This window comes from Equus asinus, chromosome 28 (assembly GCF_041296235.1).
Source record: "Equus asinus isolate D_3611 breed Donkey chromosome 28, EquAss-T2T_v2, whole genome shotgun sequence".
NCBI classification, from domain to species: Eukaryota; Metazoa; Chordata; class Mammalia; order Perissodactyla; family Equidae; genus Equus; species Equus asinus.
Genome location: NC_091817.1, coordinates 22,343,677 through 22,368,524, shown reverse-complemented (window position 1 = coordinate 22,368,524; position 24,848 = coordinate 22,343,677). Strand labels below are relative to the sequence as shown.

General features: G+C 45.8%; 1 long non-coding RNA gene across 1 annotated transcript; it reads right to left on the bottom strand.

The window, feature by feature from the left end:
* Positions 1-8,119: 8,119 nt before the first annotated feature.
* On the bottom strand, positions 8,120-9,261 carry LOC123281506 (uncharacterized). The gene is made up of 3 exons (XR_006521059.2): positions 8,938-9,261; positions 8,666-8,847; positions 8,120-8,219 (listed from the first exon to the last, which is right to left on the bottom strand). It is a non-coding gene; the product is annotated as an uncharacterized lncRNA (long non-coding RNA).
* Between the last annotated feature and the right edge of the window lie 15,587 nt (positions 9,262-24,848).

Genomic DNA, 24,848 nt, shown 5'->3' with positions numbered 1-24,848 from the left:
GAGCTCTGAGATAAGCAAACTGTCCCACCTTCCCCGCTCCTAAGCGCTAAGTCCTAGGATTTCCCAAAGAGAGATTAGAGAGGGCTTATGATGCCATTTTAAGCTTTCATCCAGGTTGTGCCTTAACTGGCCAATCGATTTCAAGTATAGTGTGTGCTTAATACGGGCCATCTATAAAAAATCTATAGCCAGATTGATTACAAGTCTATAGCATCCCTCAGCTCTCAGCTGTGGAATAGGTAATTTAATTAAAGCAAAGGGGAAAAGAATGTGAAGTGATTCCTGCTCTGTGTCCCCCTGCCACCAACAGTCCCACATCTACTGCATTAGCCTTTCCTTTAGTCAAAGATGAGTGGTGTGACATTGTGTTTTCAGAGTGAGCTCAAGACTTCCCAAGGGGCTGGATGGAAGTTGGGGTGGAAAGAACGGAGCTGGAATCATGAAATCATGGCATGTTACAGTCAAAGAACGTCTATGGGTCATCTGGTCTAACTTCCTTATTTTATGGATGGGGAAACTGATGTCCCCCAGTGGGGCAGGACAGGTCCAGGTTCACCTGGGTTTTAGTAAAAGAATTGTATAACTAAAAGTCAAAGCCGGCTGGGCTTTGAGGTCATCCAGCCAGTCCACTCATTCGATGGGCACCCATCAGGTGACAGAGTGCCCCTCTGCCACTGGAACACCTTCCATGACAGGGCACTCACTGCTTTCAAGGGCATCTCATTTCTTTCTCCGATAGCCAGGAGCATTAGAAAATCACTTTTGTGTTTCCGTCTTCCTGTGGCTTCCTAGCTCCATCCTTAGGGAGACGTGAATAAATTTCAATCTTTCCTTTAACTGCCATTCCCTTGGATATTTGAGGCCATCTATCATGCTTTCTAGAAACCTTATTTCTTGCCTAAGACAAGCACCCTTTATGCCTCCTGTGGTTCACTGGCCAGTTCTCTCACCGCCCAATCCCTCTGCTGACATTCACCCGCATCCCTTTGGCACGTGTGATGCCTCAAACTGAATGCAACCTTCCTGTGGTCTAATTAACATGATCATGTCCTTTGTTCTAAAGACTTCATGCCGATTGATTCATCCTAAGTCAACATTGACTGCTCTCAGAATAAATCATTTAGGGTGCCTTTGGTTGTATGTGACGAAAATTCGATTCTAGCCAGCTCAAGTAAATGTTGGAATTTAATAGCTACATAACCACAAAATCAGGGGTAGAACTTCAGGTAAGGATGGATCCAGGGACTCAGGCGACAACTGCCCGAGGTAGGTATCTCTGTAGGTATTTGTTCAGCTTTCCAATTGTTGACTCCATTCCCAGGCAAGATAAATTTCAACCATGCCATCTTAGTCCATTCGGGCTGCTATGAGGAAACACCACAGACCGGGCAGCTTACAAACAACAGGAAAGCATTTCTCACAGTTCTGGAGGGTGGAGGTCTGAGATCAGAGCCAGTGTGGTAGGGTGAGGGCCGCTTTCAGGTTGCAGACTTCTCATTGTGTCCTCTCTGGAGCCTCTTTTATAGGACACTAATCCTATTGGTGAGGGCTACTCCTCATCATGGCTTAAGCCCCTCCCAGAGGCCGCACCTCCTAATACCACCATCTATGGGGTTAGGATTCCAGCACAGGGATTTCAAGAGGATACTGCAGACCATGGCACATGCCAACATTAAGTTTTCGAAGTTCCCAGCCCATGGGAACAGAAGGAAATGGGCCTCTGTGTTACGTTGCTGGGACCACCGTAACCAGTGCCCCCCGCTGAGTGGCTGAAACCACAGAGGTTGTCTCGTGGTTCTGGAGGCTGGAAGTCTGAGATCAAAGCGTCAGCAGGGTTGCTTCCCTCTGAGGGCTGTGAGGAAGAATGTGTTCCCTGCCTCTCTCCTAGCTTCCGGTGGCTTGTTAGAAATCTTTGGAGTTCCTCGGCGTGGACAATCATCACCCCAATCTCTTCGTCTTTACAAGGCGTTCTCCCTGCGTGCGTGTCTGTCTGTGTCCAAATTTCCTCTTTCTATAAGGAGACCAGTCATATCGGATTAGGGGTCCACCTTACTCTAGTGTGACCTCCTCTCAACTGACACATCTTCAACGACCCTACCCCAAATAAGGTCGGAGTCTGAGACTCTGGGAGTTAGGACTTCAACATACGAATTCTGGGGGGCCCAGTTCGACTCAAAACAACCTCTTTTGTAACAGTACTATCAAGAACGCCCAAGCCTGCATTTCCTGGGCTCCAATCCTTGAATTAATCACTGTGAGGTCAGACTGGAGACACATCGTGAAGCCAACATAGCCCAAAGCACAGGGACGGAGGGTGTGGGAGGGGGTCTCCAGGAGAATGAAGGTGCCATGAGGAGAGGCATGAATGGATGCTGGACACCCAGAACCAGTAGACATCTACCACACGAGGAACATGGAGCAAGTCGGAACCCCCGGCCCAGGACCTGGGCACCAGCTGAGGCTCCAGAGACAGGCACCTTAAAGGATGGACTTGCCTGTCTCCCATTAAAATGAAATTGCTTATGTGTTTTCATGAATCAGAAGGGAAAGGCAAGCTGCCAGACTGCTTTCACTTCTTACAAGACATCATGGAAGGCGCTTCGGCTCTTCGTAGCTCCGTGTTTTGCATGCGTTTCTTTTCATATTGGAAGATTAAAACAATAGCTTCTGGTTATCATCCCACATTTTATTGATTAAAATCCTCGCCCGAAGACCTTCCATCTCACTTTTCAGCGTGGCGTGATTTACTTTTCTTTTAACTCCCTGTAACATATGATTAATGCTGATCTCAGGAGTCCCGGTGAGATGGAGCTGGGTGTCAGGTACGATTTGTCAGCTTGGAAGTATAGATTATTTTATGTTTCTCGAACTTTGTGGCCAAGGGAACACAGCTCTTGATTGTTAAATCCATCCACACTTTCCCCTGGGCTATGAAATGCCAGAAACATTAAATAGCCCACTTAATACATAACCTCATTCTGTATGCTTGACTATTTTGTTTTTAATTTTTCTTCCCTTTCCCGGCTGCTCACATGAAATGGGATCAAAGAAAAAAATTATCCTCACTGGATTTTGTTAAAATATTAATAGGTTAGGGTTGACTGGCTAAATTGAATATCTTTGCTGATCTCACTTGCATGTTTAACTCGTGCTTAGGAAAATATGTTTCCTAGGCGATAACCTTTTATGTACCAGCCTGACTTCATTGAAATGCATAGAGATAAAAATATGTCACGCTCAGCGGCTATGCTATTCTTGTGTGGCACTGTGATTATTCAGATGGTAATTGACCCCCACCTGTAGACAGCTCCGATTCTGTAGTCAATCATTTCATTTGATGTTAAAATATGTGAAAGTACAATTATATAATTTACATTACAAATCATGCTGAATGCCAGGGGTCTCTGAACCGCTGACAAATGCAAAGGAATCGGGGGTTGGGGGGAGAGCGCCCTGGTCAATAAATGAAGTGAATTACACCAGGCGAAGGGTTCAACTCTTCTTATTTGTGTCCACAACAAGAGCTTTTGTGCATGTGTCATTGAAAGGGTGGCTATGGCCTTCTCTCTGCACCGCAAATGGCAGCGTTTTAGAAGCCTTTCTAAGGATGCCTCCCCTTTTCTGGAAGAGTCGCTCCTCCCATTAGGTAAAGAAGTGAGGGCTTGTCAGGCCAGAAGGGGAAAGTGGATCTATTCAAGGGAAGACAGCGCATTATGGCGGCTACTTGGCGACCAACCCAGGCATGCGTAGTAGACTTGTAAATTAAGCTTGCACGTTTCCAAACTTCAGATGTTGGCCATCAAACTTGAAACTTGCATTAATATTATTAGGAGTCCTGGCTGTTATTTATCTAGTATTTAATATGTGCCCTGCACTGGGCTAAACACTTCCGATATATTTTCTGGGTAACCCTCACGACACAGACATAAGATGTGGGTCTGCTGTCATCCTTTCCAGGTGAAGAGAATGGGCACAGAGTGGTTTGGGGGCTTGCTCTGGGCCATTTAGTTAGAAGGTGGAAAAGTGGGCAATGGCAGAGCCTAGGCTGGAGACCACCCTATTCTTCTGGATCAGGCATCAGAGGCTTATGGGGACCACACAGGATAGGGGAGGTGCACGGGGCACGGGATCCGCCTCAGTGGGGCTTACGGGAAAGCAGGTGGTCGGGATGGGAGCGGGGATCCTTGGTGAGGGTGGCCCAAGTAGGGGACTCAGCAGCCGTGAGGTCCCCGGTAGAGATGGAATATCCACTGATGCAACGTGGATGGCCGCCTCCAGTCCAGCTCCAGGGCTTGCTGCCGATGGAGACTTCAAGAGCTCTTGTGGGTCTGGGAGGAGGCAGGACTATTTCTCCTGTGGAGGTGTAAGACCTTCACTGCAGCCATCCAAAGCCACACTCCTGCCCATTCTTCTGCCACATTTCAAAGCTGGTTCCCAGGGCCTCTGGCTCCCAGAGTGGGTGAAGTATTGGTCCAGGCACGAGCAAGGAAGACTCCACTCCCCTCCAAGTGCTTTTGGGCACCTAGAGCTGAGTTAGTTTCTGATGTGGACACCTGATCCTTGAAATGTGCTGGGAATCCTGCCTGTTGGCTCAGAAGTGCCAGTTCGCTGCCAGTTCCCCTTACACGGGCACAACCTGGCTTCTGAGCGACATCCCCTGGCAGTCCTCAGGAAGAGTCCATTTTATACTACAACACCTGGAACAGACAGCCAACGCCAATCACCTTCATGATTTGGGCTATATCCCATCCTCCTTTACTCTTCATCACTTAGCATCATGGTTAAGAGCACAATCTGGAGACGCACACCTGGGCGCAAACCCTTACTCTGCTGTCTGCTGGCTGTGAGATATGGGAGAGGTTAACTTCTGCTTGACTCAGTTTCCTCATTTGTAAGTGAAGTGAACAATAGTACCCGCCTTATAGAGTTGTTACAAGAATTTAGAGTTAAAACGCAAAGCACTTAGAACAAAGCCTGATACATAGTCGGAGTATATGTAAAGTTTTAAATAAAATTTCCTTTTTATCTTAAATAAGGATTATCTTTTTTATCCGATTGTATATGCAAGCTAAATTTATTACTAATAAATTTAAAAATATATAACTGCTAAATATGGGTTTAAATTCTGTTCATGGACTCCCAGTAGGGTGGGCACTGCTCTTTGGGACCTCTCAAAGTGTCAAGTTCAAACCCCTTGGCCCAGCATTCAAAGTCTCCCACAAACTGTCCCCCACTCACCTTTGCAGCATTGCCCCCCACTAACAACTCGCTCCGTACGTTATGCTCTGTTGATTTATGTACTTAACAAACACAAAGTAGTTTCAGTATTTTATCAAGAGGCAGTATAGCATAGTGGTTAGGGCCACGGGTCTGGAGTCGAGTGACAAGGGTTTGAGTCTCAGCCCTGTGCCCTCTTGGCTGAGGGATATCAGCTCCCCATCCTGTGCCTCAGCTGTCTCGTCTGTAACATGAGGAGGGGAATAGAGTCCACCTCATTAGGGAGATTAGGAGAATTAAGGGAGTTAATTCATGCGAGTCCTTAGCACAGGACTTGGCCACAGTGAGCGCTCCTTAAATGTGAGTTAAGCTGGTCATTGGTATTTTGGTCACTTTTCTATGTTAAATAAATATTCTTTAGCCTGAGTAATGGCGTAAAGAATGAAGCACTGTCCAGGTCCCGGGATGCTGTATTTGAGGAGCTCCGGGGCCCCTTCTCCTCCGCTGGAGACCACTCAGCCGAGAGCTGGGGGTGCGGGAAGCCGACCCGAGACGGAGCCGGCCCTTCCTCCAGTCGATCAGAAATCCCAGCAACTGAAATCGCAGGCTCGGTGAACGAGCCAGATGCCCTGGCCAGGGAAAATTTCCCAGGCACTTTCCGGAGGCTCATTCTGAAAGTGAATTGAGACACTATCTTTAATTAAAGTGGCACTCTGGCCCCATGAGTTTTCCGTCCCTAGATGCTCAAATGATGGCATCTGGTTTGTCCCCTTCCTGCCTTCTCTTCCTCCTTTTAATTTCAAGCCCATCAGAAGGCCGGTTTACCAAATTGGTTTTAATGGAAATTTAGCCAACGCGAATAATAATGAAATGTAAAATTATTCCTTAGCTAATGAACAGCCAGCGGCTTTGGGGTTAATCGTTTGCTTCTGGTGTCAGCTTATTTATATTGAAATAGAAGTGTAATAGGATTCCAAGCTGAAACTGTTTCATCTTCGGATCATCGCGTCCCTTCAGGGTTTATTCTTTATCATTAGTCATTGTTTAGTAATCGGTCCCACTTTGGACCTACTTGTGAGTTAATTAATTACCTAGTTAAACTTGAGTGGTTTTTCCTTTAAAAGATAGAGAACTTATTTTAACTGAGCATTGTGCTTTCATTTCCAAGCTCTTCAGACACACAGAAACATCTTCCTCACTGATCTCTACACTAACTGGTCATCTTGACCAGCTGACAATCAAGGGGCTCACACTCCATCAACCGTGGCTGATGACGGTCTCTGGCCATCTCCACAGATCTTCTCAGCTGCCTCCGGACAGAGGACCACAGAGAGACGTCCACTTCCAGAAACTCATTTTCCTTCCCTAGGACTCAGTGTCCCCATCTAAACAAGTAGGGGGTTAGATCACTGGATCAATGTTTTGTCAACCTGCAGAGGTTCTTCAGGAGTTACTGCTGGGAGATTGGTGGGTTGGGGATCAGTTACTCATCTGGAGGGAAATTGTTCATCCAAGCACTTTTTTCTTTTACAAATAGGTTTTCTGAGTGAGTTTTTGTTTGGAAAAACAAAAAAAAAAGAGCAAGGTAAGGCTTACACTGTTCTTTTTTTTTTTTTAAGTTTAGACTATGAGCCAGATTCATGGTTCCCAAATTGGACCACACCAAAAGCACTCAAGCAATGTTGGAAATAACACCAAAAGCACAGGCAACGAAAGAAAAAAATAGACAAATTGATAATCAAACTTAAAAATTCCTGTGCATTAAAGGACACCATCAACAGAGTGAAAAGGTAACCCATGGAATGAGACTGCAAATCACCTATCTGATAAGGGATTAAAATCCAGAATATGTAAAGAGCTCCCACAACTCAACAACAACAAAAAAGCCACAACTGATTTGAAAATGGGCAAAGGACTTGAATAGATATTTCTCTGAAGAAGACACACAAATAAGCACATGGAAGGATGCTCAATATCTGTAGTCACTGGGGAAATGCAAATGAAAACCACAATGAGACACCACTTCACCTCTACCCACCTACCTCAAATATGGTTATGAAGATTAAATGACAAAATACACAGACAGTATTCAGAGGTGGAACATTAAATAAATTATTACTGTATCGATTAGTTCACCTGACACATATTGAACACCTGCTGTGTGCCAAATAAGGTGCTAGGTGCGTATCTGGACTATGTCCTACCAGAGAGCTTGTGAGAGGGAAGGGAAAAAGGTTAAACGGCAGTAAAAGATTCAAATGTTTAAAAGTGGGTTGGTTTCTGATGACAGTATTTATACTAGGCTGTTCGTAATCTTTCTTCATTTAGAAAGACCCGGACATTGGGAGGAAAAACCTCCCTTATTTTTCAGTTTTTAAGACTGTGATAATTCCTAGAGTACCTGGAAGTGACTTTAGCACTGGCCGTCCTGGATTAGCCCTGCTCCCGTTACACCCATGTGGAATTCACTAGAAGGCCAAACCAAGGGCTCTACCCAGGCACTTATGACAAGGACAAGGCTGAATTAGGTTAGACTACCCAAGCCGAAGTCAGGACCAGCCCTCAGCAAGGCTGCCAAGTGTTATGAGCGGTAATGTTGGAAGCTGAAGGGGTCCTTGGTGTCTTGTTCAACCCTTTCATCTTCTAGCTGGACCATCTGTAGCCCTGAAAGAGGAAGGACCCCCAGCATCACTCAGGGATTTACAGCACAGAAGGGGGTGCGATCATGATATTCAGATTGTCTGTTCATCTGTCTCTGTGCTGTACCCCACTGAGCACCCTCTCCCCATGGGGACCTCTGCCTTCCCCATCCTCAGCTGACTGTCTTTCCAGTCCTTGTGAAAACTTGCTTTTCCTTAGTCCCGCTCCTTACAACTGTTAAGAATGGTTAAAGGAGAGAATTGAGGTGGTACAAACGAACTTTATTTTACACGTCATGCAGCAGGCGGTCTCCATTCCCAAGGGCCCAGACGACTGCGGAATGGTGCAGATGGCAGGAAGCTCTTATGGGATAAAGAATAAGGAACAAGGAAGTAAGATAGAGCCCAGAGTCGGCCTGTCCTTTGGGGGTTGGCTGACTGAGGAGACTGTGTTTCTGGTCAAGCGGAGCATTTACAGTGACACAAAAGTTCTCTAAGTTTCAGTTTGCTAACGTGGCACCCAGGGCAGGAGTGCCTCCATCTTAAGCCTTGAAATTTATTTCAGCATAACCTTGCTCATTCTGAGTCACATTGAAAGGTGAATTGTGACCTCGATGGGGACGTTTGCAGCACTGTGGTAGACTGGTTGGAAGAGCTTTCTTAGGCTGGGGACCTGAGATTTCCTCAAGGGGCCCCACATCGGGAGCCCCTGTCCTCTCCCACAATGCCCTGCTTTACAGCATGGCTGGCCTTGACCTGTTAACAGTTGTGGAATTGAGAAGCCCAAAGATCCCCGAGAAAGTGTTTACCAGAGTTATAAGATACTCAGGATCATCTAGCACGCTTTCACGAAGGGTGGACTCCCGAGCCCCTTTCCTTGGAAATTCCACCTCTGTAGATGCCACGTGGAACCCGGGAATCCTGAGGTTTAACAGCACCCAGGTGATGGTAGGGTTTGTTCAGCAGAGTCAATATTTCCTGGCTTTCCTTCCTCCATGTAACGAGCAGATAAGGAAACGGAGTCTCAAAGATAAGGAATAATATTTTCAAGCATGTAAAAATAGTTCTAGAACCCACCTACCTTTTTAAAAATAATTTCTCCTTCTCTTCAGAAGCTTGGAGGCAGACCATACAAGGAGAGCCGTTCCTTTGTCCTTCACAGCCTTGACAGTGGAACAGTTCTGTCTCTTGTCTCACCTTCAGGATAAATATTGTCATTTTCCTTTGGCAATAACTTCACAGTCACCCCACCCACGAGTCCTCTAGAAAAACACCCCATGTCAGTTCCCAGGGAGGAGTAACAATGTGCCGGGGAACAAATCTCTCCTAAAATTATAAAATAAAAACATCAGCCTCTAAATATATCCACCACGATGAGCCTTCTATTTTTAATCCATTGTTGTATGGCGTGAGATTCAGAGCTATTAGTGTACTAAGCTTTGCCAAAATTAGACTGTAGATATTAAAAGCAATTAATGTTCTTCCCTTTATTTTTATTTATTTATTTTTAAGTCTCACAATGCAATTACTTAAGAGGCCTTCGGAAGAAATCCCGAGAATCATTTTCAATCAGCAGAATGAAAATGTCGCCTTTTGTGATTTGGCAAATAAACGATGTGGAGAAATAACTCCCTTATATGTCGCTGTGTACTATTCATTAAGGGCTAATTGCTGTGGTCTCTAAATGAAATACGGCAAACTGTTCTACCTCGGTGCCAGTTTGTTTAAAATCTGCAAAGCTTTATTATTAACACTATTTAATTATGAGAATGTCAGCCGTGGAGAATTCTGAACCCACACTTTCCCTTCATCATTAGGAACAGGGCAAAAATGAAACACTTTCAACAATGAAGGGTTCATATTTCAAGCTTATACAGTAGCTGCTAAAAGGCTAGACTCAGAAAATCAATTTTATTAAAGTCCTTCCAGCACTAAAGGGACTTGCATGCAGCTGAGCAATTTTAAAAACATGTCCAGGAGCGGCGACTTTTTGATTCATGTTTTTAGGGGGTTATTTTTGACTATTTTCAATATTGTCTCCTTACAGTGGGGTCAGAAGTGATTTGGGCAAGGGACAAGCCAGGTGAAGGGAATGTGTCCTCACAGTTTCTCCCTGCTTCAATTTCCATCAGAGGTGGGGCTCTAGGGCACAGGCCATCCAGGAGGGAGATGAGCGACAATGTGCAGCCTTGGGAGAGGGGGAGGGCCGTGGGGGAAGGAGGGCAACATCCTTTCTCTTTTATTTTAGATTTTTTTTTTCATTTTAAACTCAGGAAAATAATGGCTAAATGTGGATCTAAGCCAAGGTTCACCAGCTTAGGCCCCGAAGGCTGCATGAAACCTCCCCAGCTACCCAGGTTCCACTGGTCCTTCTAGAATCCTGTTTTGTTCAAATTCCTCACTTGGCAATTCATTTACTGCCTCCCTACAATCATCTTCACTACTTACTTCTGTCTTTGAATTCATCTCTTGCTGATCTGTGTGTCTTGTCTCCTCAAAAAGTCTTGAGTGTTTCGAGAGCAGAGATGAAGGCTCCATCTCTGAATCATGGAGCCAACCGACCATTTTCCTGGATGACTCCTTTCATCTTTAATTTTACTTATCTGGTTGCCTAGCGATGTTTCTTCTCCCCAGCCTATTGAAAATTCTTTGGTAAGATCCAACAGTCTCACCAGAGCGTCTAGAACAGCACTCGGCACATGGCAGGTACTCGACATATGTTGTTCGAATCCACTGGCATATTAATAACCGAGGGATCCCTCTCTGGGCTTGCCATAGATCCTGGCCCAGGGCTTTGTTTTTAGTAGGTACACAGTGACTTCTGTCTGTATTATTATTTTAATATCATTTAGTCCTTCTATTACTTTGGGACTAATTGGCAGGATAGCATGGCAACTACAGCGCAGGCATCCAAACCACACAGCGCGGGTCTGAATCCTGGTGCCGCCCATTTCCAGCCGTGTCATCTCACCAAGGTGGATTACTGGCTACTTTAAGCCAAGAGTTGGGCCTTCTGCTTCCCAGGGGCTCTCCTGGTTTAGAACGGTGGTAGAGAACCCGGGCTTTGTCCTCACACAGGCCTCCATTTGAATAGGGATTTCGCTCTGTCCCTGTGTGACCTTGGGCTCCTTATTCGACTCTTCCAGGCCTTGGGCTCCTCATGTGTAAAATGTGCAGAATAACGCCTATTCCCCAGGACTGTTCCAAGGATTAAGTGAGGTAACATACGTGCGGCATTAGCGCTGGGCTGGGAACACGAGAAGCTGTGTAAATGGAGGCTTTTGACGGCAAGAACAAGGGCATGGCCGTGGCTTGGTGGCAGGGGGTGGCAGGCAGGGTCAAGGTTTCAGTGCAGTTTAGACTTTGGTGTAAATGTGCAGTGGAGAAGCCGGGATGTTTGAGACGAGTCCCAACTCTCTGCGGCCGTAGGCAAGGCCTTTCTCATCTCACTTTTATCATCTTTGAAATGGACACAGTTCTATTTGCCCTGTTTGCATCCAATGTTGTTGGGAGGCTAAAATGAAAGACTAGATCTAAGAGGAATGGCAGCAGCCACCTTTACTCAGCTTCTCTCTAAGATAAGCACTTGTTGAGGGCTAGATGCTGACCCAGCCCCTACCCCTATGGCAAAGATGTACTCGACCTAACCCCTGTCCTCTCGGATAAGGGGAGGTTAAAACCCTAGTCTGATCATAAACTTAACCTCTACTGAGCACTGCTATGTCCCAGCACTTTGGCAGGTTAACTCCTTTAATGCTCATAACCAACCATTAGGACAATATTATTTCCATCCTCATTTACAGATGAGACAACCGAGGCTCAGAGAGGGGAGGTGATTTGCCTAAGGTCACACAGCTAGTAAGTGGCAGGGCTGAGATTCACACGCAGTCAGTCCAACTCTTTGCTACTCTCAAGCTGTTTGTTCTTTGATAAGCTGCTTCCCTTCTCTGGGTCTCTGGTTTCCCTTTCTCAAGATGAGCAAGTAGTTTCCCCCTGATGCTCCTCGGATGCTGGAAGCCTGCAGGGACCAGCGAGAAATGGAAAAGGGATTTTAGCAATAAGGATGGGGGAAGGCTAAGTGGAGCAGGGCTCTATTTTAATAAAAACAGAGAAATATTTTAAGTTGTCAAACCATTAATATTTTCATATACAGCTTCCCTCCTTGTTTGGATATTTGCAAACATCCTTCTCATCTCAGGGTCAGATGAAAACCTCCCCATTATCCGGTCTATTTCTTGCATTATTTTAGTCTTACATTTACTTGTCTAATTGGACTGGAATTTATTTGGGCCTGGAGAGTGAGTGAGGCACTAACCTCGTATTTTCTAAACAGTTAATCAATTCCCTCAATACAATTTCATTAAGTCATTATTAATTTCCTAACTTATTGGAAATACCTCCTTTATCAAACAAATGAATATGTAAATTTGAGTTTGTTTCTGAACTTTCTCTTAATCTGTGGATGTCTATCTACTTGTGTTTCAATACAGCAATGGCTGTTGCTGCTTGATTAAAATAAATCCATACCCAATGTCTTCACATTAATAATACTTAAAACCGAGAACTTTGAATGCGAGGTCAAAGACAACACGGACCCATTACCGTTAGGACTTGCGTGTCTGGGCAGCCTTCCATCGGAGCAGTGCAGCGGCGTAGCAAGGCTCAGATTGAAACGCTGTGTTTGCCAATTAGTCATTTGACTTATTGTCCAAATGGTTGGTGGGAAGTCTTGGCAACCATCATCGAACGTTTGCAAAGGACAAGGACAAACAAGTTGGTCAGGTGACATTCTAAGAATATGGTGAGCCTGCAGGGGCATTTAGAGACACTTTTCCATGTTCACCCAACGGCAGCCTACGACACAGATTTCGGCAGAGGAAGCCACTTGAGGATGTGGAAAAATGCACTCAGTGCAGAGAAAACATCTAGTGAGAAATTCTCTGGCTCCCTGGCTCACACTCAATGCTGCATCCACCCACCCCACAGCAGGTGCGCATCGGGCAGCGCTGGACTCCCCTCAGGATTTGGAGCCAGAAGAAGCAGTGGTGTGTGAAGGGTCACCATTTACTTTCTGAATAGCTTTGGACAAGTCTCTAACCTCTTGGAACCTCTGTTTCTCATTCAGTAAAACTGAGATAACTGTTCTCGCTCATCTTACGCTGCTGCGAGGATCTGATGAGATGGTGTATGTGAAAATATGATACTTTGGAGCCTTTAAACAACGCAACAAATGATAGTTATGAGCGCTTCACCTGGACCACGATTCTTTTTATAGGTGAATTGTTGAACACCAGATATTTCTTGCCTTCATGATTTGGAAAAAAGTCAGATTGTTCAACAGTCTCTAAAAGTTTAAGCAAGAGTTACAGAATCCTCTGAACTCCAATAACGAGGAGTGTGTCTGGCAAAGGCCATTCACTGGACACCTATGTGGTTAGTTTCATTTGTGTTATACCATTTTTTCCCACTGAAAAGAAAAGAGGGCACTAGAGATGCTGTGCTTTACAGAAATGCCTGTCCTATTTTTTATTTAAATACTCGGGACACTTGGCAAATTCTCAGGTGTAGGCACACAGAAATGCAATGTCTAACGAGCAGCTGGTTCTTTCATTTCCATGGAAACCCATGTGGGCATTGAGAGCCTTCGCCACATCAAGATCTGAAGTTATAGAATTTCACGCTCAAAATAATTTTTTCTTCTCATCATCTTTACTTGTGCTTCTTCCATTCTCTTTTCAACCCGGTCCAGTCAGGCTTGTCTCCATTGAGAAACCTCTTTTCTTAAAAAGAGCTAGCTGTTTTTGCTAAATTCCATGGTCAAGCTTCAGACTTCACCTCACTCAACTTCTCCACCGTGTGCGACATGGTTGATCATTCTCTCCTTCAGGAGGCACTTTTTATCTTGGCTTCTAGGATGTCACACTTCCCTGGATCTCACCTTACCTCAGCAGAAACCCTTTTGTTAATTGGAGGTCTTCCATGTCTCCCCCGCCTTTAACTGTTGGAGCATCCCCGGGCTCGCTTCTCACATCCCTTCCCTTCCTCTTCCATCCCTTCCGTTCCCTTTCCTTCTCTACTCCTCCCCTTTTCTCTTCTCTGCTTTTATTCATGCATTTGGTGACTTTCTTCTCTGGCTACTCATCCAGTCTCAGGCTTTAAATACCATCTTAAAACACATCTCCAGATGAGACCCCCTCTTGAACTTCAGACTCTATATCCCCTTGAATGTCTAAAAGGCATCCCAAACTCAACATGTCCACAACCGACCATGTCCCTCGCAACCTGGTCTTCCTGCAATAGCCCCAACTCAAAAAATAACTCTATTTTCCCAATATTTTAAACCAAATTCCTGCTGACTCTACCTTCAGTATATATCTGGACCTCATCTACTTCTCACCACCTCCATGCTACGAACCTGGTCCAAGCCACCAGTATCTCTTGCTTGGATGACAGCACTGGCCTCCTATCTCCTGTCCTTCCTTCCATTCTTGTCAAAGTCTTTTATGGCACTAAGATTCTGTCAAAAGCTGATTCTGATCATGTCATTCCTCTGTTCAAAGCCCTCCAATGTCTTCTGTTCTTTCTCAGAGGAAAAGTCAATTCCTTATGATGGCCCACAAGGCCTTCCGTGATCTCCTTCACTGTCCCCAATTGAATCTGGCATTTTCTCCCTCACTTATCCTGCTCCAGCCAGACTCGCCTTGTTGTGATTCTCATCTCAGGACTTTTTCACTTGCTGTTTCCACTGCCTGGACTGCTCTTCCATCAGAGCTTTACTTCCTTCAGGTCTCTGCTCAAATGTCACACCATCAATGCGGTCATCCCTGGCCACCGTCTATAAAATACCCACTCCCTGGCCTTTGCTATCCTCTCTGCCCTGTTTCATTTTTCTTTCCTGAGCTTATCACCACCTGATAGATATTTGTTTGTGGTGGCACCTCGTAGGTGGTTATAAATACTTGTTGAATGAATGAGGGAATGAATGAACGAGGCCTGGCAAGCACAAATTCCTATGAAAGAAGTGTCTGTCCAAAGGGCTTCTTCTTTCTGGAGTGGGGGGACATCCACTGGCCTCTAGTCCTGGCTGCCTCATCTAGGAGGGGTTTGCTGTGTTCCCCAAAGTCGCCAATGGGCATGGAGGGAGAGCAGAGCTTTGCCCAAGCCTCTGAGGTCCAGATCCTGGGGATGGGCCTGGCAGGATGGGAAGGACGGAGGGTGTTGTTGGCATGGCAGGCATCTGGATGCAAGTCTTGAAAAGGAGACAGAACTGCTTCCCGAGGGAGACCCAAAGCCGAGCAGGCTCCCATCGTAAACTGCTGAGTTTGCCGTCTCAGGTTTGCAGAGGATTTGTCTGGACTGATTTCCTCCAGGAAAACAGGAATGTGTGTCAGCAAGGACTCTTTTAAGTCAAAACACTATCTTTATCACGGGGCGCTCAGGCGCTTGCTCTGAGGGTTGTATGGAAGGCAGAGGGGCAGTCATGGGGCTAAACGGCTTCAGGGGGCCTTCCTGGGCCTGGGGCAGGGATGGGGGTGGGAGTGGGCACAAAGCTCCCCTCTAGCCATTTGGAGGGACCCCAGCCTCCGCAGCTCACTTGAGACTCAAGAACACCCTGAGCTGGGAGCTCCGGAGAGAGAGCCAAGCCACACAGGGCCGCTTTTACGCTTTTCATTCCGAGATAGTGATCTTGGGGGAAAATTCCCTGCGTTTGTGGGATCATAAATTTTTGAAAGTCTCTTGGCTCCACTTTTAAATTTAGTGCCTGAGTAAAACGTTGGCTCCAGCTCCATATTCGATTATTAAAAATCATACTCAGGCCTGGGAGACGAGTATTTACACATCTGTCTGCTCATCTGAAGACCCACACATCAAAATGTGGCTCACATCAGTGCGCAGCCTCTTGGAGGAGAGGCCTTCGAGAACGCAGTGCCACAGTTGTTAAATGAGGCAGTTGGGCTGGAAAGTCTTTAAAGTTTTCTCTTCTTCCAACATTTGTAAGTACTTTTGGCTACACTTTCATCCAATTTATTGTTTGTTTTTTTACCCCTGATTTTTAAAGAAATATATGAATTCACATGTACAAGTATGTGTGTGTGTGTGTGTAAATTAATAAAAGAAAGGTCTGGAATGATACAGATCAAATTGATGACTTCAGAGGGAACCAGAGTGGGACGGGGTCAAAAGAGACATTAACCTTATATGTAATGTTTATTTTTTTCTAGAAATATGTAATTGCACATCAATTAATTACTTTTCCACTAAAATGCAATCCCTGTAGATAATCAAGAAGCCACAGAAAAGTAGGAAAATGAAAATAAAAACGAATCGCCTTTCTCCCACTCCAGAGACGACGTTGTTGTTTCGGCATTTTCATTTTAGGGAAAAATTGCTAATTACCAGGTCCATTCACACAAGGTGTTCGTGTCAGGCTTACAAAGACATGGCTTTTGAAGACAAGTGAGAGCTTTGGTTTCATTGCCAAAGGGGTTGATACATCCTTTCCCTTAAATAAAAACCAACAATAACACACCCTGGGGAGTGAGATGGGAAAAGTGTCCATTTTGGCCCCTTTGAAAACATCTGTGCATTTTATTTTTTGGTGGATTATAAATCATAAGAGGCCCAGGCATAAGTATTTACCCAAATGAGGGAGAAGGGAAAGTCGCCAACAGAAAGGAGAGGTGGAAGAGGCTGAGATAAGGGGAAAGTTTCTAATTTCTGCTTTAAAGGAAGTTGAGTAAAAAGACAGCTTCCTCCCAACGGCTCTATCAGACCTACAGAAATGTCATTGAGACACCTGTAGTTCAGGTATGGCTGACATAGCAAAATAGATAAATTCCTTAAAAAAAAAAAGGAGCCTATAAACAGCTCATCTGTATTTCGGAAATCGTTTTTCCATGAACTTTAACTGAACTTTACCAACAGCAACAAAGTTCGAGCATGTTGTGCGCGCGGGCACGCACAACACACACTTGGAAAACATCTAAACGGAAAGAAAATGCCATTACCTGAAAGAAAAAGCATTTTTAAATATTAAATGATTCCCAAAATAATGCCCTGAATAGGAATGCACAGTACGGCGGTAATTTATAATCTTTCAAAAAAAAAAAAGTCACAGAAGTCTGAAAGACTGTGCCATTTCTGTTAAGAGCATGAGAGACAGAACAAGCCAGCTTCCATTTTAGAAACGAACAGGAGATTCTGGGGTGAGAAGAGGAAAGAGCAGCAGTGGAATGAAGGGTTCCGTGTTTAGCAGGAACTGACCGAAAGAAAATCTTCCACGGGAACCCCCAGCCAGGGCCTCCTGAGACCTGTGTAAGGCAAACCTGGGTGGTCATGTCCAGATATTAACCCTGCTCTATGCAGCCTGCAACTCTGGATTTCCGAGAGCCACGTTCCTTTAGAGGAGCCCACAGTGTAACTGTTGGGAAACGGGAGAAATGATTAGGAGTTTAGGGTTACAGTTTTAAGGGCCGTACTTTTAAAGGCGATTTCTCTGTTTCTTTTCTTTGCACATTGAATCTGTCATTTTAACCATCTCCATAGCAACACTACCGTCAAAAGTACAATTTCCCTGCTGGAAAAGCTGGGTCGCCAATGAGAAAGACCTGATTGAACACTAACGTCTTCATCTTGAAAACAGACTCAGCAGGGCTCAGGGTTGGCAGGAGCGTCAAGGGTGTGTAGTGCACTTGGGCACTTTCCTCCTCTACACCCCCAGGGGAGGAGAGCCCACTCTCTCCTCACATCTGACAGTGACTAACTTTTCCTCATATTAAGTTAAGATCCAGCTCTGAAGATCCTTCATCCGATGGTCTACGCTGTGGGGTCTCCATGACAACAGGCTGTCGCATCTCCTTGGAGTCTTCCCCTGTGTTTCTCCAACTATTTCTCACATGCATGTTTCCAGGTCCCTTTCCTCTGTGCTCATTGGGCTACCAATGTCCCCTTCCCTTAGCTGGGAAGCTCAGAACCTTGTCTGGGTTTGGGTTAATGGATATCAACAATTCAGTTGTTCAAAGCAGAGATCCGACGTGTGGAAGAGCTTGTATTAATCAGGACTCCTTCCACCCTGACAGAGACTCAACTCAAAGGTACAAATGCCCAAATACAGAATTGATTGGCTCATGTCACAGAAAAGTCTAACAGTGGGTCTCAGGCATGGCTTGACCTGTGAGCCCACTAATGTCCTCAGGACTCAGTCCCTTTCTCTCCATCTCTCCACTCCGCTTCTCTCTGTGGGCTCCCAGGGTGGCAGGATGGCGGCTGCCAGCGGCTCCAGACTTTGACTTTCATAGCCCAGCAGAAGAGCGGGTTCTCTCGTCCCTGATGGTTTGGGCCGAAGTTCTGGGGCTAACTCTCATCGGCCTGAAGTGGACCGTGCGCCCACTCCCAGACGGATGGCTAAGGCCACAGGTATTGAGGGGCTGACTGCCCAGGCGTGAGTCAAACCCCCGCCCCCAGAGCTGGTGCTGGAGTCATCTTCTTCCCAAACACATGAGCCAAGGATGGGATTGGCCCAAGGAAAATGGGAATCCTGTTCCTGGAAGGAGGGAGAATGGAAGCTGGGGATGTAAATGTCCATTATACCAACTGAAGGCACTCAAAGCCTCTGTTCAGGGGTCACCGATGGGGACAATGGAAAGATTCTTGAAGAGTTAGGGAACAGCTGTGATGGGTTAGCTGTGCAGGTCAGGAATGTCCTTTGCAAGCACAGAAACAGTCAGCTTCTCCCCTGGGCTTTCGATAAAAGCTTTTCCTCACAAGTTGCCCAGCTTTAGCACCATCATTCACAGCTTTCAGCTTGTTGCCACGTTGTTCAGAAGGAAAGTTGATTTTTACACTTAAATTAGGTTGCTTAAAAAGACACCACTAGCTACTCTTTCTCTGCTCCCCCCTTCCCCCTACTTTATTCTAAGAGAATATTCCTTATGCGGGACCCACCAGAGCCTTTGTGTATATCTGTCATGAGGATAGGAAATGAGGAGTCCAATGGCAATACCGACAGGCCCTAACAGGGGTCATTATGGGGCTGGCCTGGTGGCACAGAGGTTAAGTTCGCACACTTCACTTTGGCGGCCCAGGGTTCACAGGTTCGGATCCTGGGTGTGGACCTACCACTGCTCATCAAACCACGCTGTAGTGGCGTCCAGCATAAAGTTGAGGAAGACTGGAGCAGATGTTAGCTCAGGGCCTATCTTCCTCACACACACAAAAAAAGAATGTCATTAGGAGAAGGTGTGTGGTGCTGAGGCTCCAGGTGGTGCTCTGATATGGAGTAAAAAGAGCTCCAATGGTCAGAAAAGTGGAATCCTATTGGATTGGCTCCCGCCCTGCGTGGACAATAGGTTTTGGAAGCGGAATGAGATTGTCTAGTCACCAATGAGCAAATGTCAGAGCCAGATGGACGTCATGCCAAACTCGTGTTCTTTCAACGTTTTGATTAAAATACTAAAAGGCCACAAGCCAAATACAGGGGAAACATTTCAGTTAAGACGATGACCAAACATTAGCATCCCAATTACACAACATCCTCTCGCAAATTCGTTTGACGAAGGCAAATACCCCAGTGGAAAAACAGGCAAAAGACTTAACCAGGCAGCTCATCAATGAACAAACACAGATGAAAATTCAATCTTCACAGCTGCACGGCGGTCAACAGATTTAAGACAAGGTGCCACATTTTTAGCCTATCTAAAAGCTCTGTGTATTTAGAGTGATCACACCCAGGGTCGGTGGCCAGGTGGGCGCAGACTCCTGTGCCTACTCCGGAGGGTCTGAAGTGGTCCACGTTTTTTGGAGGGCACTCTGGCAATTTCTACCAAAAGCTTCAAAAATATGCATGCCCTGTGACCCAGCAAGTCAACATTTAGGAACTTTCCCAAAGAAAGGATCATAAATATTTATAAAGGTTTACATTTGGGAATAATTACTAAAGCCTTATTTGCAATAGCAAAATCTTGACAAACCTAAATTTCCGGTAAAAGGAGATAGGTTAAAAGAGCCATGAAAATAATATTTTGGGAGAATTTGATGACATGGGAAATGTTTATAATATCCCTGAAATTGACAAGTAAAGCATGAAAGTGCATATATCATGCGTAATATGTACACACGTGTGGATGTGTATATATTATATATGTAAGTGTAATATACAGGCTTGGAAGAAGGATAATCTCCAGCATAGTAACTGTAATTATCTCTAGGTTTGGGATACTGGGTAATTTTTTGGGGGTGTATTTTTCTGTATTTTCTATCATTAAAAAAATACAGTATTGGGCTGGCCCAGTGGCGCAGTGGTTAAGTGCGCATGTTCCACTTCGGTGGCCCGGGGTTTGCTGGTTCTGATCCCGGGTGCAGACACGGCACCCCTTGGCACGCCGTGCTGTGGTAGGCGCCTCACATATAAAGTAGAGGAAGATGGGCACGGATGTTAGCTCAGGGCCAGTCTTCCTCAGCAAAAAGAGGAGGATTGGCAGCAGATGTTAGCTCGGGGCTAATCTTCCTCAAAAAAAAAAATAAATAAACACAATGTTTACAATGGCTACTATTTATTGAGGACTTACCATATGCCAGGCATTGTGACAACTCTTTCCATAGATTAATTTGCCGCACACCTACCTTGTAAGGTAGGTATCATAATTATACCCACTTTACAGATGAGGAATCTAACGGGATGTGCCCACCACAGCCCTGGAAACCCAGGCGCTCAAGTTCCCTGCCACAAGGGCCCTTTCATGGGTAGGCCTACAGAGCAGGGCCAGTGAGGAAAGTGGGATAGATTTCTACCTGCCCTCCAGCTCATCCTTTGTTAGTTAATGCCCCCGTGGTTTGTGTTCTGAGCCTTTTGTTGTTCTTTATCCTAAAAGAAAGAAGCAGAGCACACTGGAAGGCGCACTGTGTAGCATTCCAGTCCTGGTTTGGCTGTGTGACCTTGGGCAAGTCACTTCCCCTCTCTGGGCCTCACGGCTTCCAGCTGAGGTTAAACTTAGTGCTTTGATATTCCACGATACTACTCACTACAGAGGATCTCTAAAAAACTCCAGGAAATTGCTGAGAGCTGGAATAAGCTGGTTCTCTTTCTTCAGGCCCCAGAGCAAGATCCCTAGGAGCAAAACTCCTACAGACCTCTGAGACACAAATGTGAAATCTATTCATTCATTTGCTCATTCTTGCAGTTATCTCCCATGTACCACTTTCCCATATGTGTTCTCACTCAATCCTCCATGAGGACACACTGGATGGGTGTTCAATGACTTGTTATTGAGCTTTCGATTTCTGAAAAGAAACACATTTTTGTGTAGCTTCATCAGCCACGAGAAGGGAGAAATTGAAGACAATCAAGGTCTCGTTGGCGTCCTTTTGGAGCCCTCCTGGTGAGTTTAGTTTCAGGACCAGCCCTGGTTTTATTTGCATCGTCCTCCAGCCCGCTGAGCATGAGCGAGGTCTGTGGGTGGCACCCGGAGGGAGCTGACGTTCACGGTCCACGCATTCCACCGAGTCCTGGCCTGTTATTCAGTTCCATGCACCCTGACGAGCGGCTCCTGTGGGTGTGCATCATGTGTAGGTACCGGGGGGACGAGAGAAGCCTGGAGAGAAGGACTCGTGAACACACACACCTCCATGCAAGTGAAGGGTCATGCGAGCCCCATGCATTATGAAAACCCTCTAAGAGCGGCCCCTCGAACTAGACTAAAATTCCGCCTGCTCTCCTGGGGCCCGCAGAGCCCTGGAGATGAGGCCCCGCCCGCCTTTCTGGTCCGGCCCCCGACTCCACCGCGCAGCGTGCTCTGCTCCGGCACCCGGACTTCTTTAAAATGTAGAGACATGGCAGGCTTAGGCCCAGCGAGGCACCTCTGCTATTGCTGTGTCTTCTGCCTGGAATGCTTTTCTCCTGGATTGTTGCATGGCTGGCTCCTTCTGGAGTGAACACTCAGGTGTCCACACAATGGCCGGACCTGGTTTGTCTCACTCGTCGCTGAGACTCTCCAGCACCTAAAACAATACTTGGTACCTAGCAGGCCCTCACATTCGTGTATACATTTGATACATGAATAATTCTTCCAGGAGACACCCCTGAGGTCTGCCTGGAGGAGGAAGCATGTGAGCTGGACCCAGAACACTAAGTAGCTCGTTGGGCCTCTCTTTCTCTGGCCTGCTGCACATTTTTTCCATCTGGACACACACTCTTCCCCGGGATGACCTCATCCGTGTGTGTACTCAATTTCAGCTACTATCTTTGTCGGCCTCTCCCTGCGGCACTGGTTCACTGTCCCTCCCTTCCCCTCTCTTTGTCCATCCTCAGCTGTCCTATTTCTAGTGCTTAATTACAGTCCTGCTATGCAGACAATGACGATGCCATCATTCTCAAAAGATGATTGTGTCTGCTCGCTCTTTTGTCCAGAGCAGAAAGACGGCAAGACTGTCCAGGTCATAAAAACGAGAGCTGTGCTAGTTAGAAACCATTTCTGAAAGCGCTTGGAGAGACGCTGTCTGCGACTGCGCTCAGGGGCTCACCCAAACAGCACACACACCTTCTGATCTGCTCTGCGCAGGACGTCTGGTTACATTCATTACAATTTCTAGACCTGAACCCTTTTTTTTTTAGAAGCTTTTCAAAACAGGTTTTGTTTTGTCTTTTAGTTTAAATGACAGGAACTGGAATTTTTCCAGCCAGGAGCAAATTTAGACACTACATGGTTTGGGTGGGAAACACGCTCTTGTGTGCAGCTTCGGTTTAGGACTTGGCGGACAGAGCTGGTGCCTTCATGGGACACAACAGGCAAAGGGCCAGAGGCGCAAACTTCTCAAGGACCTTCAAAAATGTTTGAGACCCGGCAGAAAAAGTCACCGGTTCCAAAAGGAGAAAAAAACACACTATCAACTGAAAATGAGTAATAGTATTATAAACAAAACTGGAAAATTCTCTCTCATTTTGTATAGAAAAAAAATTACATCTAATAAGAGATATGAGTATTTTAATACGTTGATATCCTGCAGGAAGCGGCAACATGAAGGAGACGAGTCCAGCCCGTGGAGACTTTCTGAAGGCCCGGCTACTAAATGGGGTCGCCACTGTCTTTCTCGACCTCGCTAGAAGCCACTGGAATTTTCGGAGGAGAAAGCTTTTGTGGTCGTATGGGCGGGCTTTTCATTCTCCCATGATAAATCCGAGAGTTTAAACTTCCCCAGCAAGAGAAGGTTTAAGAATTGAAATGATGAAAACTTATAAAATCTTTCCAACAGGACGGTAATTGCAGTAATAATCCCCTTTGTTATAGAAGCTACTGTATTATGGGTGACCTTGACTTCTATTATGTACCGTTACCTTTAGCTCAGAATCTATAGCTCAGGGGACTATTAATTATCTCGCCATAAGTGCCAGCCCGAGTGGGGGACTTTCTGGAGAGGTAAATGCCACATCGATATGAAGTGGAGCTCTCGGCAGCTTGACGGCTGTTATCAGCGATTAGGGTTGAGCAGCCCATGGTCAAAGCCAGTAGATTACTCCTGGCTGGTCCCCACACTGTCGCCAACTTTGCTCATCACTGTGACCTCTGTCTGTAACTTAGCCCAGCTCGCAAAACAAAACAGTTTACATACACAGTTTAAACACTCCTACTTTTTCATCAACCACGTCCCTGGAGCGTGCTCTGCTGTAAGAGTTGCATAAAAATAAAATACTGTTTCCAAAGTATTTTCTTTCTTGGGACACTTCTTCCAATTTATAGTTTTTCCTACAGAACTATGGGCTCCCATCTTCTGTAATTTATTATCATCAGGATAGAGGACGTTAATTAAGCCTCTATCCAGCTCAATCAATGTTGAATATGCTATGTTGGGGACAATACAAAGAAGACATTTTTTTAAATGAGCTGGAAAAATCAGGTAAAAGAAAGGCATTTCATTTGCCATTTTTTTCTGAAAAGGGCCAGCCCGAGCCAAAGTTCTGACTGCTAGGCATCCATTGGAAATTTTATCCTTCTATTTCAATCTTCCGTTACAGCCAAGGAGGAGTTCTCAGCAGTCTTGACTAACCCAAAGCAAAATTTCCATTTTCCCCCTAATGCCCTAATTGAATTTAGGGGTCGGTTATGTTTTGCATAGGCATTCACCCCACATCAAGGGCACACATTCACAAAGAGTCTTATGGAGTGGATCAGATAAATATGGGCTGCAAATGTGCTGATCGACCCCAGCTTGTAAAACAAAACAATTTACGTATACAATTTAAACATTCTTTCTAGTTTTTCATAAACCACATCCCTTGGGTGTATAATTGAGATTTCCTTGCCACCCAGAAGACAGCAAGATAGTCCGCTGGGCTTTGTTCCTCTTCTGCGGGAGAGTGGCTGGAGCTGGGAGCTGCTGCTTGGAAATGAGCTGCCGGCAGCTTCAGATTCGCTGCTGTCAGATGCTGGACTCGGCCGGCAACGCTAGGGAGCAGACTGACACAAGGATTATGGGCGCGCTGCAGACACCCTGTCGGAAAACGCAGAAGCCTTGCAAATAGAAGCGTTGTCTGTGTCCTTCTTTATCTAGGCTCTGTATATTGCCACAGAGTGGGAGAGGAATGAGGGCTGCCGTGAGCAGAGGGAAGGAGGACACATTTCATGCTCCAAGGCTCCTGCCAGCTTGAGCCGAACTGCCATGAATGGGGTACCCGTGTAAAAAGCAAGAGCAGCGGCCAGGGACCTTAGACCTCCTGTGGCTGAGCCCTGGAGGAGAGGATGTAGGTCTTCCTGCAGTTGAGCCTGCGGCCAGTCCAAGGACCTGAAATCTACTTCCCTAATCGTGGGACCTGGGTACCTTCTTCCTAACTGATGTCAGATTGACCATAGCAAGCCAGCTCATTCCGTCTGTCAGTAGGGGAATGAACGAGCAAGAGAAAAGAAGGGAAAAAATTTTAAAAAATCATATGGTGCACTATTAAAAGGGATGACTTAGCTTGTCAAGTGGAAAAGGCCGGCTGTAGAATTTCACTAACCCACC